The following is a 19,492-nucleotide window of genomic DNA, read 5'->3' as shown; positions in this document are numbered from 1 at the left end:
TTTTCCTTTCTAAATATAAACCCTGTGTCATATTGGATGCACTGGGCTTCTGTCTCTGCATTGCTTGCTCTTTGGGGTTTTAGGCTGAGTAGCTGTAAAGCACTTTGACAACTGCTGATGTAAAAATAGCTTTTTAAAATACATTTGATTGATTGGCTGATTGTGATTATACTCCACAACAACTTGATCAAACAAACTTAATCATTTACCTATCAGTTTACAGCTAATACTTTTTGGACTTATTCATCAGAGTTATTCGCCAGACCTGGGCATCTGGTAAGACATAGTAAAGTTCTGCTCATGGGTATTATACAGTAGCCTGCAGTGGACAGGATCCATGGTTGAATCATGCTCCATTTGCTATGAAGCTGGACAAGCTGCTCTATTCATACATTGGGGATTGTTTGAGTGTATTTTATTTTTAGAGGGACAGTGCACATTAATCAACGTTTCATAGCATAGTTTCCTTTCATATTTCACACAACTTTCCATTCCATTTCCATGTTATTGTATCAATGGGCCTTGTGTATTTGAGGGCTAAGTCATTTATATCAACTGAATATAATTCCACCATTCAAGAATAGCCAGTACTGTACACTTCATTTGCTGCTTAATTCAAAACACACAAAGATGTTTTACTGACTCCGTCTATCACATGAAACATTTGATTTGTTCTGTTGCCGCTGGCAACACAGGGTCAACTGACCTTGGGCCGGTGAGCCAGACGAACCATGGAAAATAAAATGGAATTACAAAGGCAGACCAGAGACCTGCTTCCCCCTAACTAACACTGGCCTGCCGCGTCTGTCTGATTCTGAGGGGGGCCCTGTGTCACCACTCCACACCATAAACTGTACGTGTCCAGACCCACAAACACAGATAGGCCCTGTGTGAGAAGGCCTGTATAGAACTGGGTCAGGCTACCCCAAGGGAACATTCCAATCAGCAAAACAAACCAACTTGGGTCCACCCAAAGTCCACTCAAAAACATAACCCTTCTCAAGAAGAGCGAGGGGCAACTTCGGGGAAGTTGGGAATTTCTTGCCTTCTTTCGGTCCTTGCGTGCACAACGTTCTTTTCATCCTGTTCGTTCAGCGCTCTGAGACTCCCATGAGAGCTCCGGGGTCCATTTCCTCTGGCCCTCCTGCGCTGCCTCAGAACTGGAGCCCGGTTATGTGTGTGTTGGACGGCAGTGCTCATTCATGCCTGGTACTGTCACATCCTGTAACTGTACCAGCAGCTGCTGTGAGAACTGCCAAGATTATGGAAATTGAAAAATGATTTCTCTCTCTCTCCCTTTCTCTCTCTCTGCACTACACATCTATGTGTAGGAGTGAAGTGTTTTCACCTGGAGTCTACTGGTTGCCATCCAGGAAAGTGCCAGAAGAAAAAGCAGCAGAAAAAAGTAAAGATTGTTTTGGAGACGGAATTAAATTACAGCACATTCCAGAATGTTAGACCGAGACGGTTTCACTGCACCAAGTATGGAATCAAAATTCCCCTGTCTCCACGAATAGAACAAAAGGTTGACCATAAAGACCTATATCAGCAGGTTTGAATGTTAACACAGCATTCTGTCATAAACAAATCATTACATTAACCACTAATTCACCTTACTGGGAAAATGGCAAGATATGACTTAGTATTGTTAGTTGAAATAGTGAAACAGCCTGGCAATATCTGGGTGGCCTCATTGAAACAGCCTGGCTGCCAATAAATCAGGCAGCACCAGATGAGAGTGAGACCAGGAGGCTGAAGTAAAGAGCCTTCCTTCTCCCCGATCTGATCCAAGAGCTTGCTCACAATCACACACAACCGGGGAGAGGTGGAATAAAAGACAGAAGAGGAGGAGGAGAGTAGAGGGAGTCTGTCAGTCAGGTTGGGACACACACACACACACACACACACACACACACACACACACACACACACACACACACACACACACACACACACACACACACACACACACACACACACACACACACACACACACACACACACACACACACACACACACACACACACACACACACACACACACACACACACACACACACACACACACACACACACACACACACACACACCTGCTGCTGCTGCTAAAACCACCTGTTGAGAAATCCTGCAGTAGGAGATGTAGTCTTGTTGAGATGCTCCAGCTGGACTGAGACAGAGAGGTACCTGACTGACCATTGGCTCTATAGAGGCAGCTCTTTCCTAGACCCCTGCTCCTAGGCCCATGCTCCTAGGCCCATGCTCCTAGGCCCATGCTCCTCGGCCCATGCTCCTCGACCCATGCTCGACCCATGCTCCTAGGCCCATGCTCCTAGGCCCATGCTCCTAGGCCCATGCTCCTAGGCCCATGCTCCTCGACCCATGCTCCTAGACCCATGCTCCTAGACCCATGCTCCTAGACCCATGCTCCAGCTCTGGAAACAACATAAACAGCCTTCCTCCTCCCTATTGAAGCGCAATAAACACCCTACCTGGTAGATCCCACCAAGTCCTACACCTGCCTTCTGAACCCTGCAATGACAGGGAGGGCCAAGTGTGGTAGAAACAGGGAGTGACACATGCACACACACGTGCACAATCATACATACACAGACACACATACGCACACACACACGCACACAGATGTATAGCAGCATTGATCTGAAATTAATGTCAGCCTTTTTTCCTAATTTGTCTTGTTAAGTTTGAATGTCTTCCCCATTCAGTGTTTTTTAAAATTCAAGTTGCTGTTGAGCTGAGAGTGATACTCCATCAGCAGACGGGACATCCTGACAGACAGACCTCCCAGTGCCACAACCTACAGCAAACAACATTCCTACTTCCACCATTAGGAATGAAGGCCTATGAATCCTATTGATCCAGACAGGTAACAACATCAATAAAAACAAAGAGGAAAGACATGACGTCCTCAGTGCAGTGGTGAAACTGTTACTGGTCTGGTTGTCAGAGGGATTTCAGTGCAGCAGAATCCAAAACAGCTGGAACCAGCCAAGACATTTAATCTGTGTAAGACAGAAGGAAGTCACCTAACCTATGGATAACCAGGGATCACTTTAAAGCTCCACTGTGCTTGTACTCTCGTGGCCCACTCTGTTTTAGACATTTTGATAGGGGTTTTTGATTTCAGGGAGGATTTATGGGAAAGGGAGGCCGCCCCCGAGCCGCAGCCCCAGAGGAGCTTTGAAGCTGGGGCGGCCTCACCAGAGTCAGGAGGAAGGAGCTGGGCTGGTGTCATACGGAGAGCTTCAAACGGACCTCGACAGCGCTCTGCCTGGATAAATTATTATGGTTAAGGAAGTAGCAGGGCTTTGAGATGAGTGGGAGAGATAGATAGAGAGAAACAGAGAAAGAGAGAGAGCGAGCGAGTGAGAGCAAGAGAGAGCAAGAGAGGCAGGAGAGAGAGCGAGAGAAAGAGAGTGAGAGAGAGAGAGAGAGAGAGATTGGAATGAAGATATTGGAGGAACCTGCTTGTTGATGTGAGTAGAGTAGAATGGAGACATGCAGATCGCCACATGCTCATCGCGAAGGACTACTGAACATGTGTCCTTCAGACTAGAACAAGGGAGAGCACTGCAATAACTTCCTTCAAAGGACAGCTCATCAAAAGATCATGTTGAAAGAAGCTCTTCTGGGGTGGTGTCCAGACAGACTGGTGGACCATACCATTATAGCTGGATTCATAAGAAGAGACATCGCAAGTATGAGCAGCTTTCGAGGAGAGAAGTCAAACACCACAGTGCAGATACAATGTTATCAGGCAGAAGATAGGCAGCCTTTAAACGAGTTCCTGCCAAGGTGCCATCCATCTTGAGTTTAATCTCTTCTCATTCAGAGAGCAACCCTGCTCATCTCTGTGCCCATATCCTGGCATGGGGGGGGTGGGGGGTGGGGGGGCTAGGCAGAGAGGCCTAATGTAATGTTTGCCTTCACTGATAGGACGGTTAGACCAAACAGAGCCAGGTCTCGGTCTAGTGTGTGAAAATCAGGTTCCAGATCACTGGTGAGAGATTACACCGTTGGCCTGATGCGTGACATGGTAATGTATAGGAAAATGAGTCAAAGACAACAATAAGAGGGCTTGGTCAACAGAGCTAGGTAAACAATCCCCGTCTACCTCTGGTTCACCCCGGTGTCTGTCACTCCCACTCCTCAATCAAACACCCAGTCAGTCAACTCCTCATTAGTAGTCATTCCTGCATGCAGGCCTGCTACCTTCATATCTAATAACTTTGGCCCATTACTTAGGCAAATTCTTGGTCAGGCTATTTATAATGGTATGGTCCCATCTCTTTTTCCCATTACTCACTCTCATTACTCACTCCCTTTCTCATTTGAGTGACATCTACCTGAATACTCCCTACATCCTGAAAACCCTCATCCTTGTGTCTTCTGCCTTCCCTTAAATCTTGTTTATGTCTATAAAAAGGGTTCCCCCGTCCTCTCCTGTGCTGTCCCAGGTCCAGCTGTTAGTCTATAGAGGAGCAGCTAGGTACTAATCCATCCTGTCATCCTAGGAGCCACACAACACTTCATCAATTACACTGAACAAAAATATAAACGCAACATGCAACAATTTCAAAGATTTTACTGATTTTATGGTCCATATGAGGAAATCAAGTCCATTTAAATCAATTCATTAGGCCCTAATCTATGGATTTCACATGACCGTGAATACAGATATGCATCTATTGGTCACAGATACCTTAAAAATAAAGTAGGGGCGTGGATCAGAAAACCAGTCAGTATTTGCCTCATGCAGCGCAACACATCTCCTTCGCATAGAGTTGATCGTGCTGTTGATTGTGGCCTGTGGAATGTTGTCCCACTCCTCTTCAATGGCTTTGCAAAGTTGCTGGATATTGGCGGGAACTGGAACACGCTATCGTACACGTCAATCCAGAGCATCCGAAACATGCTCAATGGGTGACATGTCTTGTGAGTATGCAGGCCATGGAAGAACTGTGTACAGATCCTTGCAACATGGGGCTGTATCATGCTGAAACATGAGGTGATGGTGGCGGATGAATGGCAGGACAATGGGCCTCAGGATCTCGTCACGATATCTCTGTGCATTCAAATTGTCATCGATAAAAATGCAATTGTGTTCTTAGTCCATAGCTTATACCTGCCCATACCATAACCCCACCGCCACCATGGGGCACTCTGTTCACAACGTTGACATCAGCAAACCGCTCGCCCACATGACGCCATACACACAGTCTGCCATCTGCCCAGTACAGTTGAAACCGGGATTCATCCGTGAAGAGCACACTTCTCCAGCCTGCCAGTGGCCATCGAAGGTGAGCATTTGCCCACTGAAGTCGGTTACGACGCTGAACTGCAGTCAGGTCACGACCCTGGTGAGGACGATGAGCATGCAGATGAGCTTCCCTGAGACAGTTTTTGGCAGTTGGTGCAGAAATTATTTGGTTGTGCAAACCCACAGTTTCATCAGCTGTTCAGGTGGCTGGTCTCAGACGATCCCGCAGGTGAAAAAGCCAGATGTTGAGGTCCTGGGCTGACGTGGTTACACGTGGTCTGGGGTTGTGAGGCCAGTTGGACATATTGCCAAATTCTCTAAAACCACTTTGGAGGTGGCTTATGGTAGAGAAATGAATATTCAATTATCTGGCAACAGCTCTGGTGGACATTCCTGCAGTCAGCATGCCAATTTCACACTTGAAACATCTGTGGCATTGTGTTGTGTGACAAAACTGCACATTTTAGAGTGGCCTTTTATTACCCCGGGCACAAGGTGCACCTGTGTAATGATCATGCTGTTTAATAAGCTTCTTGATATACCACACATGTCAGGTGGATGGATTGTCTTGGCAAAAGGAGAAATGCTCACTAACAGGAATGTAAATAAATTTGTGCCCAACATTTTAGAGCAATAAGCTTTTTGTGCATTTGGAACATTTCTGTGATCTTTTATTTCAGCTAATGAAACTCGGGACCAACACTTTACATGTTGTGTTTATGCTTTTGTTCAGTGTAACTCTGCACATCCAAGACATCATCTCAATCCCATGATGATTTCATGGGCAGGTCACTTCAGCATTATTTTACTCAGTCTCTTCCAACATTCCACCTAGAGGTGTTTTGAGACAAGCTGGAGTTGACTATAGTGCTACAACCGTGGCTGTAAATGGACAGTAGAGTGTGTGTCTGTCATTACGCTGGCTTTCCTTGGTTCCCTCTCCGTCCATCTCACCCCACTAGAGCCCATCCAACCCTCCAGCTGTCTCTCAGACAGACACCATAGAACTCAGTCTTGGAATCTTGGAAGAACACTCGCTCCCCTACCTTCATAGAAAAACACACAGAAACCTGGTCATTCCTTAAATTCAGACCATTTTACATTTCTGGAGGGTGACGTCGAGTGTCTGCCTCTTTTTAGCTCTGGCATGTTGGAGCAAATGCTATGCCCGCTCCACCTCCACCATGGCAGAAGCTGGCAAGGGCACAAGGCCTGATCTGTTCGCCCTGACATCAGGCCCATGTGTGGAGGTGGGTGTGTGATTGTGTAGTATGGGCATGGGGGCAATGATGTACCCACCTCTGACTCCCCTCTCCATACCACCGGTCCTAACACACTCACTGGAGCAGATGTAAATGTCCTTCTCTCCTTTCAGCGTGAATGGAATTCATGTGAGTCAGAGGAGGGAGTGATGGGGACTGGGTGCTCCATCTATCTACACACTTTGTCTGAAGCCTGGAGGCTCAGGTTCCATAGCTGTGTTGTTTCCTATCAGATCTGGGCACAATGTTATGAAGGTAAGAGGACCCAACCCACAGCCCTGGCCTGTAGTCACCCAGTTGAGGTGGTATGGGACTACATGTATCTGTTCACACAGGGTGGACCACCAGCATCTCAGACCACAGGGAAGGGCAACAATGCGCCAATTTTGCCCTCATAAACAGAGCCACAGCTCCACAGGGATTCTGGGTAATGTTGTAGAATGCCGGCCCCATCAGAAGTAATGAGCACCTGCTTATTAAACACAACCCTTTGTGTCAACAGTCCACACCGACAGACAGCTAGGGTCTCATGCCAGGCTCCTAATCCTGGTTTGACTCTGGCTCGACACAGTATTTAATGTTTACATGTTCAGCTGTGTCTCACAGACACAGCTTGCTACCGCTGAGGCTGCTGGTCTGTCTGTCACTGCGTGATGTGCGTGCCAGATCAGACTAGGTAGAGAGGGCAGGGCAGGGAGGGAGGGCAAGGCAGGGAGGGAGGAAGGGCAGGGTAGCTTGGATAACAAGCACCCTGTGTTGCACAGGGCAAGGCAGGGAGGGTAGGAACGGAGGGCAGGGCATGGAAGGCAGGGAGAGAGGTCAGGGAGGGAGGGATGGAGGGCAGAGCATGGAGGGCAGGGAGGACTAGGCAGGGAGTGAGGTGAGGGCAGGGAGGACTAGGCAGGGAGAGAGAGGAGGGCAGGGAGAGAGGGGAGGGCAGGGAGGGCAAGGAGGGCAAGGTAGGCAGGCAGGAAGGGAGGGCATGGAATGGAGAGCAGGGAGGACTAGGCAGGGAGAGAAGGGAGGGCAGGGAGGGCAAGGTAGGCAGGCAGGGAGGGCAAGGCAGGGAGGGCAGGGCAGGGAGCGCAGGGAGGGAGGGCTGCATAACATTCACCCAGACAAGAGCGTGTAGCATAGGGCCAGGGAGGGCCAGACCACTACTGCTTTACACAAACCTGCAGCTGCTGTAGGATCACAGTGTGGCCGGATGGGCGCTCCCTCTCTCTCTCTCCTTCATCAGGGGAGCCGGGTGGGCGCTCCCTCTCTCTTTCATCAGGGGGGCCGAGTGGGCGCTCCCCCTCTCTCATCAGGGGAGCCGGGTGGGCGCTCCCTCTCTCTCTTTCATCAGGAGGGCCAGGTGGGCGCTCCCTCTCTCTCTCTTTCATCAGGGGAGACGGGTGGGCACACCCTCTCTCTCTCATCAGGGGAGCTGGGTGGGCGCTCCCTCTCTTTCTTTCATCAGTGGAGCCGGGTGGGCGCTCCCCCTCTCTCATCAGGGGGGCCGGGTGGGCGTTCCCTCTCTTTCTTTCATCAGGGGGGCCGGGTGGGCGCTCCCTCTCTTTCTTTCATCAGGGGAGCTGGGTGGGCGCTCCCCCTCTCTCATCAGGGGAGCCGGGTGGGCGCTCCCCCTCTCTCATCAGGGGGGCCGGGTGGGCGCTCCCCCTCTCTCATCAGGGGAGCCGGGTGGGCGCTCCCTCTTTCTCTTTCATCAGGAGGGCCAGGTGGGCGCTCCCCCTCTCTCTTTCATCAGGAGGGCCGGGTGGGCGCTCCCTCTCTCTCTCTTTCATCAGGGGAGACGGGTGGGCGCACCCTCTCTCTCTCATCAGGGGGGCCGGGTGGGCGCTCCCTCTCTTTCTTTCATCTGGGGAGCCGGGTGGGCGCTCCCTCTCTCTCATCAGGGGGCTGGGTGGGCGCTCCCTCTCTCTCATCAGGGGGGCCAGATGGGCGCTCCCTCTTTCTCTTTCATCAGGAGGGCCAGGTGGGCGCTCCCCCTCTCTCTTTCATCAGGAGGGCCGGGTGGGCGCTCCCTCTCTCTCTCTTTCATCAGGGGAGACGGGTGGGCGCACCCTCTCTCTCTCATCAGGGGGGCCGGGTGGGCGCTCCCTCTCTTTCTTTCATCTGGGGAGCCGGGTGGGCGCTCCCTCTCTCTCATCAGGGGGCTGGGTGGGCGCTCCCTCTCTCTCATCAGGGGGGCCAGATGGGCCCTTCTCTCTCTCTTTCATCAGGGGGGGCGGGTGGGCGCTCCCTCTCATCAGGGGAGCCGGGTGGGCGCTCCCTCTCTCTCTTTCATCAGGGGAGCCGGTTGGGCGCTCCCTCTCTCTCTCTCATCAGGGGAGCCGGGTGGTCGCTCCCCCTCTCTCTTTCATCAGGGGAGACGGGTGGGCACACCCTCTCTCTCTCATCAGGGGAGCTGGGTGGGGGCTCCCCCTCTCTCATCAGGGGGGCCGGGTGGGCGCTCCCTCTCTTTCTTTCATCTGGGGAGCCGGGTGGGCGCTCACCCTCTCTCTTTCATCAGGGGGGCCGGGTGGGCGCTTCCTCTCTCTCATCAGGGGGGCCGGGTGGGCGTTCCCTCTCTCTCTTTCATCAGGGAGGCCGGGTGTGCGCTCCCTCTCTCCCCCTCTCTCATCAAGGGAGCCGGGTGGGCGCTCCCTCTCTCCCCCTCTCTCATCAGGGGAGCCGGGTGGGCGCTCCCTCTCTCCCCCTCTCTCATCAGGGGAGCCGGGTGGGCGCTCCCTCTCTCTCATCAGGGGGGCCGGGTGGGCGCTCCCTCTCTCCCCAGGGGGGCCGGGTGGGCGCTCCCCCTCTCTCATTCATCAGGGGGGCCGGGTGGGCGCTCCCTCTCTCTCTCTTTCATCAGGGGAGCCTTTCATTAGCACTGTGCTGCTTAGTCCCATAACATTGTGTGACCTACGGCATTGAACCAGGGCCAGGCAGTAGTGGGCTCTAGCTGCCATTGAATGGGTGAAGCAGCAGAGTAGGGATGAAAGCCATTAAGGAGGCCCTTCCGTTGAGCCACAGGTTCTAAATGCCTGGAATGTTGGTGTTCTGAGAAAACCACAGGATTCTACAGAGAAGCCGCCCTGAGTCAATGGGACAAACGCACAGAATGGGCATATTCACAGCGTCTGTTCTGTGACATTTTAAAAGCCTAGATTGTAGGGCTATGAGGAGTGGTGCTGGTTGGTAGGCTCCTGTAATCCTCCTGGTTAAATGCTGTGTAATCCCACCTTTACCATGGGACAAAGAGACTGCCACAAAGCAAGCTTCCATTAGGAGGAGGGGCCCCACATGAGAACAAATTGGTCGTGACGAACACTCGGCCTGGTCTTGTACCAGTGCGCTGCTCCGACAAGCTAAATCCACGGGAATGGAGTGAACAATGGAGGGAGGGATGACAGTGGCTTTCCAATCTCTCATTCACTCCAAGGTACCCTCTCCCACCTGTGCAAACAGTGCAGCTTCGGGCTCAGGCAGGTAAAGAGCACACCCAGGGCACACTCAGGTTGACACCTCACTGACCTCCAGCAGAGTGGGGGCCTTCATCTAAACCAGGGAATGTTTGAACACCAGCCGCTCTCCTTCCTTCGTGTTTTAATGTCTCTTCTATAAATACCAACACTTCTCAAATAGCCATGCTTGAGCAATATGCTTCAAACCAAATGCAACTCATTAACTGGCTTGTTTACGTTAAGTTCCTTTCCCCTCACGCGAAACACCACAGACTTGTTTTAAGTGTGCACGCTTAACGGCGATCACAACAACAAAGAAAACTGGGACCTACTTCAAAACAATTCTCCTGTGGAATTGAAAAAAGATGGAGTGAGATATACAATATGGGGTTTGGCAAGCTGAATTCATGTGGACTGGTAAGAGCCGGACGTTAACACATTGGTGTGTGCTTCACTCACTGTGAGATCTGCCACAATGAACATCATGTTCCAATCTAATAAGAAGGCTTCTCCCTAATGAAAATGTGTTGGTTAACGAGCACTAGCTGTACGGAGCACTAGCTGTACGGAGCACTAGCTGTACGGATTACTAGCTGTACGGAGCACTAGCTGTACGGAGCACTAGCTGTACGGAGCACTAGCTGTACGGAGCACTAGCTGTACGGAGCACTAGCTGTACGGAGCACTAGCTGTACGGAGCACTAGCTGTACGGAGCACTAGCTGTACGGAGCACTAGCTCTACGGAGCACTAGCTGTACGGAGCACTAGCTCTACGGAGCACTAGCTTTATGGAGCCAGAGAACACAGTCAGGAGCATAAGCCAAGCTGTCCGTTTCCAGGCCAAAAATTAAAAGAGAATGTAAAAATAACCGCAATATGAGAAAGGTGGGCTTGTGTTAACTCTGAATGGGATCATGTGTGTGTTAAGTGTATAATACCTGACATATTGGCCTTTAGCAGGGTCATCTTGGTGGACAACAGGCTTCAATAGGTCCACAGTAATGGTCTGAGTTTCCTTCATCTACACAATTGACAAAAACTCAGTTGTCTTCTAAGCTTGACCCATGAGTCATAATCTAAAAACATCAGTAACATTAGCACTACATTATATCCTGGCTGACATCAGTCATTCTCCTGGCACACCAAGCCCTCCTGGTATCCCTCCGCATTACCTGTGTCTTCAGGCTGTCTACAGGATGAGACTGGACCTCCGCTCTGTTAGGGACAGAGCAGCAGAACAGAGTAGCAAGATAGGGCAGCAGGACAGCAGTCAGAGGAGAGCCAGCTCTGGCTACAGCTCTTGTTTGTGTCTTCAGACACTGTCAGGTCGTCGATGCGAAGCCCAGACGGCACCTGATACTGTTTAACTGTGTGCACACCTTCAAACAGGACCCTGCACATAATCAGACAGCCAGCTGGAAGAGGTACTAGCAAATAGCACTCAGATGGATCAGGCAAGAGATGAACATGGAAGATATTCTGAAGATAGGGGAAATACCATAAGAGAATGGACAGAACAGTGTGGACTCAAAACAGATAGTATTACAATAATCAGTTTTAAAAGACAAGTTTGCAGCCGCCTGCAATCCTTCTAACGTACCTCAAACATACTGGGATATGAGGCCTTAAGTGTTTATTTCTAAACAAGTTGTAACCAGGAAACTTAAAGAAACTTAAGTCCAGGGTTCAATCCATCCTCCACCCTCCTGACAAGTGGATTTGTACCAGACTACGCTGCTGGCCATCAGAGGCTAAAGAGGCCAGTCCAATCCCCAGTCCCCATCGCCTCATTCAGTCCCCAGTCAGTCCCCATGGTGCCAGTCAGTCCCCATGGCCTCATTCAGTCCCCAGTCAGTCCCCGTGGCTCCAGTCAGTCCCCCGTGGCTCCAGTCAGTCCCCCGTGGCTCCAGTCAGTCCCCCGTGGCTCCAGTCAGTCCCCTTGCTCCAGTCAGTCCCCTTGCTCCAGTCAGTCCCCCGTGGCTCCAGTCAGTCCCCCGTGGCTCCAGTCAGTCCCCCGTGGCTCCAGTCAGTCCCCCGTGGCTCCAGTCAGTCCCCCGTGGCTCCAGTCAGTCCCCCGTGGCTCCAGTCAGTCCCCCGTGGCTCCAGTCAGTCCCCATAGCTCAGCAGAGCTTGTATAATCAGCAGCCTGGCTGTGTGCCTATCAGCTGAATCCGATCTCCTATTTATTCATTACATTGTTACAAGGTTGTTTAGGGGCCTTGATTGGCCAGAAGGCCCTGTTGTGCTGTGAGGTCTCTGGGAGGAGAGGCCATGGCACAAACACTCCCTCACTGACACTGAGCAGTATGCAGCATGTTACTATGTCTCATTTAACACCAACTACACTCCTCAAAATCATTTTCAGATTGAGAGGTTCTTTGATGTATGTCCAAGACAACAAAAAGGAAAAAGAACAAACATGACTTTCACTGCGTCGGAGAAAGAAACCGTTTCTTCAGAGTTCTGTACCGCTGAGTGGAAGTACTAATTAAACAACTTCCTATTTATTAGCTTTGGGTACGGTCTGGTTGACTTGGAGCTTTAAATCAGCTCAGAGCCAGCAATCTCCAAGCCCATCTGAACATGTCGGTCCGGCAGATGGCTGGCTGGTCCTGGAGCTGTGATAGCCGGCACAGAGCCATGGACGCTGGGTGAGAGTGGCTGAGCATCGGGGCACTGAGCTGGGTTGGGCTGGCAGTGGCAGATAGGCTAGCTAGAGCCTTAGTGTCTGGGGGTCAATGTGGGCTACTTCTTTCCAATCCAGACACCACAAAGAGCCAGTGAGAAACAGGAACTCTCGACGCACCAGGGAGAGGAGGAACAAGAACATTCCACAACCTGGCTGTGTTCACACTTTATCTTCGCTGGCTGGTGTGTGGAGCGTGCCTATGCTAGCCCACCCAGTGATGTGCCTGCTCCTGCAGCATCATTCTTCATTCATTGAGGGCCAGCCAGCATGGACTTGGTTTTTCTCTGCGGTCAATGGCATACATGTTGCCTGGACTTCCTTTCGTGAGCCCTGCTCAGTCTCGGGAGTCATAACTATGATTAGTGGAGGATTCATACTGTGAACAAGGGAAAACTGAATTTTGGATTAAACCCACATGGTGAAACTGTGAACACTGCATGATAACAGTTATGTCAAGCACACTCATACACAAAAGTAGAAGCCCTTCAAAAACACCAAACTCTCTCTTGTGGAAAGATACTTACAAATACTTGAATGCATGACACTGTAGAAAATGTCAATGAAATGAAGATTGTGAACTCTTGATCTGACCCACCAGAATAACAAGAGGTATTTGTATATCAGGCCAGCAAGGGACAATACATAACGGAGACAAAACCCAATAGGCTACATCCCTCACCTGGATCAAAACCAGTACATTACAAAGAACCTGTTCCCGTTCCAAACCTCCCTCACAGCACCTCTCTCTATACTGCCAGAGAGACACACACGTTTCCCAACATCCTGGGCTCTGACATGACATTCCTAGGATGACTCAGACAAGGCAGAAAGGAAAGGAGCAATCCAACGACAACACAGAGTGTTTTCCCTTTTACCACCCACCCACCCATTACAGCACACACACACACACACACACACACACACACACACACACACACACACACACACACACACACACACACACACACACACACACACACACACACACACACACACACACACACACACACACACACACACACACACACACACACACACACACACACACACACACACACACACACACAGTGAGAGGAGTGCAGTGAACAGACACAAGGATCAACAGAGATAACAATGGACTGACTAATCCACAGAATAAGGTCAAGATCTGATTTGCCCAGCAGTCTTGTGGTGGCCTCTCTCTCTGAATGTCATAAGGTAGCTTTAGTCAGAGCCCAGCAGTCTCTCTCTGAATGTCATCAGGTAGCTTTAGTCAGAGCCCAGCAGTCTCTCTCTGAATGTCATCAGGTAGCTTTAGTCAGAGCCCACCTGGATGATGATATCACACTTAAACCCTGAGACACAATAGTGAGAATTCTACAGTAAGGAAGGTATGTCAACTTCAGAAACATATCACAGGTGTCATACTGAACTGAATAAAAAGGTTTAAAAACAGTCAAATCCTTATACCTAATATTGACACTCAAATCAACATTTAGTCAATTCATTTCAACATTAATATCCAAAGGGAATTCAAATAGGCCATACCCATCCAATGAGATATAATGAAATACAAAATGTAATGTTGCTTCAAATTAAACAAACAATAATCATTCACTTTGGACTGTGCTTGTTGTTTCCTGAATTTAGTTTTTATTTCCTGACATTCTGGTAACATGTCAGTGCCAATGACCCGGAGTCAGCAGGGTAGACTAGAGGATCACAGAGGCCAGACCAACAGCGCAATTCTGGGGATATCGTGGACGACAGGAAAAGGAGGGCCGAGCCCGCCCCCATTCTCATTGACGGAGCTGTAGTGGAGCAGGTTGAGAGTTTCAAGTTCCTTGGTGTCCCCATCACCAACAAACTATCATGGTCCATACACGCCGTGAAGAGGGCACGAAAACACCTATTCTCCTTCAGGAGACTGAAAAGATTTGGCATGGGTCCTCAGATCCTCAAAAGGTTATATAGCTGCAACATCAAGAGCATGGTTGCATCACTGTCTGGTATGGCAAATTCTCGGCCCAGACCGCAAGGAGCTACAGAGGGTAGTGTGTATGGCCAAGTACATCACTGGGGCCAAGCTTCCTGCCATCCAGGACCTCTATAGCCCTAAAAATTGCCAAAGACTCCAGCCACCCAAGTCACAGACTGTTCTCTCAGCTACCGCATGGGAAGCAGTACCGGAGCACCAAAAAGCTTCTAAACAGCTTCTAGCCTCCAATCAAATGGCTACCCGGAATATTTGCATTGACCCCCCCCCCCCCTTTTTTTTTAAGCCTCTGCTACTCGCTATTTATTATATATTATCTATGCATAGTCACTTTACCCCTATCTACATGTACATATTACCTCAATTACCTTGACTAACCTGTACCCCGGCACATTGACTCAGTACCGGTACCCCCTGTATATAGCCTCGTTAATTGTTGATCTTTTATTTTATTTTTTACCCTAGTTTATTTAGTAAATATTTTTTCTTCACTCTTATTATTTTTTAAATTACATTGTTAGTTTAGGGCTTGTAAGTAAGCATTTCACAGTATTCGGTGCATGTGACAAATAAAATTTGATTTGAAATGTCAGTGCCAGTGGCCTTGAGTCTACTAGAGTCAGCAGGGTAGACTAGAGGATCACAGAGGCCAGACCATCAGCTCCTCTCTGCTCCGTATAAAGCAACACTTGTTCCCCTGGTTTACCCACACAGCCCAGCAGATGTCATCAGCCCTGCTTTGATATACGTTAACGGCGTTCAACTTGGCAGGAGATAAACTTAGGTTCCTCTATGTTTCCACAGCAACTCCAAGAAAATGCATGCTTGCTCTCTGACAGCCTCCTTCCTCCACTGATGAAAACTGGGTTGCTTCAAAAGCCACATTTATGTGCAGCCCCGTGGTCTGTAAACACAGCGCAGGCCACTCTCTGGGTGAGCAGTTATTCATTAAACACATTTACCACTGAGAGGATTTTTCTGGACCTTACAGTAAATTTCAATGCGATTGGAAGTAGAGTAAACATAATTGTTAATAAAAAAAACTATTTGCTGAGAATAATTACAGTTGAAGTCAGAAGTTTACATACACTTTAGCCAAATACATTTAAACTCAGTATTTCACAATTCCCAACATTTAATCCTAGTAAACATTCCTGGTCTTAGGTCAGTTAGGATCACCACTTTATTTAAGGAATGTGAAATGTCAGAATAATAGTAGAGAGAATGATTTATTTCAGCTTTTATTTATTTCATCACATTCCCAGTGGGTTAGAAGTTTACATACATTCAATAAGTATTTGGTACCATTGCCTTTAAATTGTTTAACTTGGGTCAAACATTTTGGGTAGCCTTCCACAAGCTTCCCACAATAAGTTGTTAGAATTTTGGCCCATTCCTCCTGACAGAGCTGTTGTAACTGAGTCAAGTTTGTAGGTCTCCTTGCTCGCACATGCTTTTTCAGTCCTTCCCACAAATTTTCTATAGGATTGAGGTCAGGGCTTTGTGATGGCCATTCCAATACCTTGACTTTGTTGTCCTTAAGCCATTTTGCCACAACTTTGGAACACCCATTTGCGACCAAGCTTTACCTTCCTGACCGATGTCTTGAGAGGTTGCTTCAACATATCCACATAATGTTCCTGCCTCATGATTCCATCCATTTTCTGAAGTGCACCAGTCCCTCCTGCAGCAACGCACCACCACAACATGATGCTGCCACCCCCGTGCTTCACGGTTGGGATGGTGTTCTTCAGCAGCCCCCCTTTTTCCTCCAAACATAACGATGGCCATCATGGCCAAACAGTTCTATTTTTGTTCCATCAGACCAGAGGACATTTCTCCAAAAAGTACAATTTTTGTCCCCATGTGCAGTTGCAAACCGTAGTTGGGCTTTTTTATGGCGGTTTTGGAGCAGTGGCTTCTTCCTTGCTGAGCAGCCTTTCAGGTTATGTTGATATAAGACTCGTTTTACTGTGGATATAGATACTTTTGTACCGGTTTCAGCATCTTCACAAGGTTCTTTGCTGTTGTTCTGGGATTGATTTGCACTTTGTAACAGTTTTCGTCCTCCTCTTCTGAGGAGGAGTAGGAAGGATCGTACCAATACGCAGCGTGGTAAGTGTCCATAATATAATTTTAATGAAATATAACTGAACACAGAAAACAAAAGAATAAGAGAATAAATGGAAACCGACACAGTCCGGTATGGAGCAAACACTGACAGGGAAAATAATCACCCACAACCAACATGGGGAAAACAGGCTACCTAAGTATGATTCTCAATCAGAGACAACGATCGACAGCTGCCTCTGATTGAGAACCATACCAGGCCAAACACAGAAATACAAAATAGAAAAAATAACATAGACAACCCACCCCAACTCACGCCCTGACCAAACTAACACAAAGACATAATAAAGGAACTAAGGTCAGAACGTGACACACTTTTCGCACCAAAGTATGGTCATCTCTAAGAGACAGAATGCGCCTCCTTCCTGAGCGGTATGACGGCTGCATGGTCCTATTGTGTTTATTCTTGGGTAAAGATGTGAGGTTCTGCATTGGAGATGACCCGATACCAACGGTGTCTGAGCAACCCATCAAGAGCCTGGGTAGATGGTACAACGAAAGCCTCTGGGATAAAGATCAAGTGCAGCAAGTAAGGCAGGACATCGCCGACGGTCTTGAGAACATCAACAAGACCCTACTGCCTGGGAGGCTCAAGCTTTGGTGCCTACAGTTTGGACTTCTCCCCCGGGTAATGTGGCCACTCACCGTCTATGAGGTCCCAATAACAACAGTGGAGAAGATGGAGTGAACCATTACCTCATACGTGAAGAAAAGGCTGGGTGTCCCACGATGCCTGAGTAAAGGGGTCCTTGAACTACCTCTTACAAGTCTAACGGAGGAGTACAAGTGCTCTAAAGTAAGACTTCAGATGACATTGAAGGACTCCAAAGACCAGACCATTAGCAAGGCTGCACCTCCCCTACAAACTGGACGGAAATGGACATCATCCAAGGCTGTGCAGCAAGCAAAATCAGCCCTGAGACACCAAGACATTGTGGGGAATATCCAGCATGGAAGAGGAGGCTTTGGCCTGGCAGCAAGCAAACCAACGTTCCATAAGGCAACAACATCTGAACGCAGGAAGCTGGTGGTCGACGAGGTGCGCAGACAGGAGGAGACTGCAAGAAGTGCAAAGGCTGTCTCTCTTGCTAAACAAGGGCAATGGACGCGGTGGGAAGGCCTGGAGAGGAGAAAGATCAACTGGAGTGAGCTTTGGCAAATGGAGGCAAGCAACATCAGCTTCATCATAAGAGCTGTTTATGATGTGCTTCCATCACCAAAAAATCTACATCAATGGTATGGCGAGGACTCGACCTGCCCAGCTCCAGCGACTCTCAGGCATATAATGACAGGTTGCAAGACCAGCCTCTCACAAGGCCGCTACACCTGGAGGCACAATCAGGTCCTCAAGAGCCTGGCTGCAGCACTTGAGACCAAGAGGAGTGCAACCCATTCATTACCTCCAAAAACAAGCAATCCCGTCAAAACAACAACATTCATCCGGGAGGGACAGAAAAGGCCCAAGTATCCTCCTACGAAGCCAGAAACTGGACCCCTAGCCATGGCCTGGGACTGGAAGATGCTTGTCGATATTGGCCAGCAACTAATTTTTCCACCTGAGATTGCTTCTACCAACCTTAGACCAGACATGGTACTCTGGTCCCCTTCACGAAAGGCTGTGTACATCATAGAGCTCACAGTCCCGTGGGAAAACTCTGTTGAAGAGGCCTACGAGCGTAAGAAACTGCGTTACACAGAGTTGGCAGCAGACGCAACTCAGCGTGGCTGGAATGCAAAAGTCTGGCCAGTTGAAGTGGGATGCAGAGGATTCGTGGCTTCTTCCACCATCAGGTTGCTGAAAGAACTTGGAATCCATGGACAGGCTCTGCGGCAGACCGTCAGAGCAGTTTCTCAAGCAGCTGAAAGAGGCAGCCAGTGGATCTGGATCAAACGGAAGGACCCTTGCTGGGCTATAACTTCATGACCCCTCACCCCCACCTGAGAACCCAATTCAGATCCCTCCAACTTGAGGGCATATGAGGTATGCGGTCAGCTGTAGGGCTGGCTCAGGGAAGAGGACGCCCCTGCATTGCATAGTCCTGTGGGACATCTTAATTGGGCATGGGACACAAGCTAAGGATTGCTCACCCTTTAGCTGGCCAACTTTGATGAGGGTGTTTAGTGATTAAAGGCCGAAACACCCACTGATTCGAAGGCACACTACTGAGGATGTGTCCCAAAATTGACATCTTAACCCAGTCTAAGAAATAAACCTCCCATGCCACTCTGTCAACATCACGGCAAATCTCATGCGAGTGCATTCCATCTATTGGCACAATGGACAGTTTTTAACATCTCGTTAAAATTATTCTAAGTGCAATAATCTGTCTGTAAACAATTGTTGGAAAAATGACTTGTGTCATGCACAAAGTAGATGTCCTAACTGACTTGCCAAAACTATAGTTTGTTAACAAGAAATTTGTGCATTAAACAAGTTAATGACTCCAACCAAAGTGTACGTACACTTCCGACTTCAACTGTAGGTTAAACAAATGAATAATAATAACAAAATAAAATAAATACAAATTATGTATATATTGAACAACAATATAAATGCAACATGCAACAATTTCAAAGACTTTACTGAGTTAAAATTCATATGAGGAAATCAGTCAATGTAAATAAATTCATTAGGCCCTAATCTATGGATTTCAGTTGACTGGGAATACAGATATGCATCAGCTGGTCAAAGATAGCTTACAGAAAAT

General features: G+C 48.8%; 1 protein-coding gene across 1 annotated transcript in view; it reads right to left on the bottom strand.

Annotated features, from left to right (window-relative positions):
• Positions 1-19,492, bottom strand: part of LOC139390933 (fibroblast growth factor receptor-like 1) — a 48,860-nt gene that overhangs the window by 25,633 nt on the left and 3,735 nt on the right. The gene's annotated exons all lie outside the window — the stretch shown is intronic.

Source organism: Oncorhynchus clarkii, chromosome 31 (genome assembly GCF_045791955.1).
Source record: "Oncorhynchus clarkii lewisi isolate Uvic-CL-2024 chromosome 31, UVic_Ocla_1.0, whole genome shotgun sequence".
NCBI classification, from domain to species: domain Eukaryota; kingdom Metazoa; phylum Chordata; class Actinopteri; order Salmoniformes; family Salmonidae; genus Oncorhynchus; species Oncorhynchus clarkii.
Note: the sequence above shows the minus strand (reverse complement) of the source record. Positions and strands in the feature narration are given on the sequence as shown.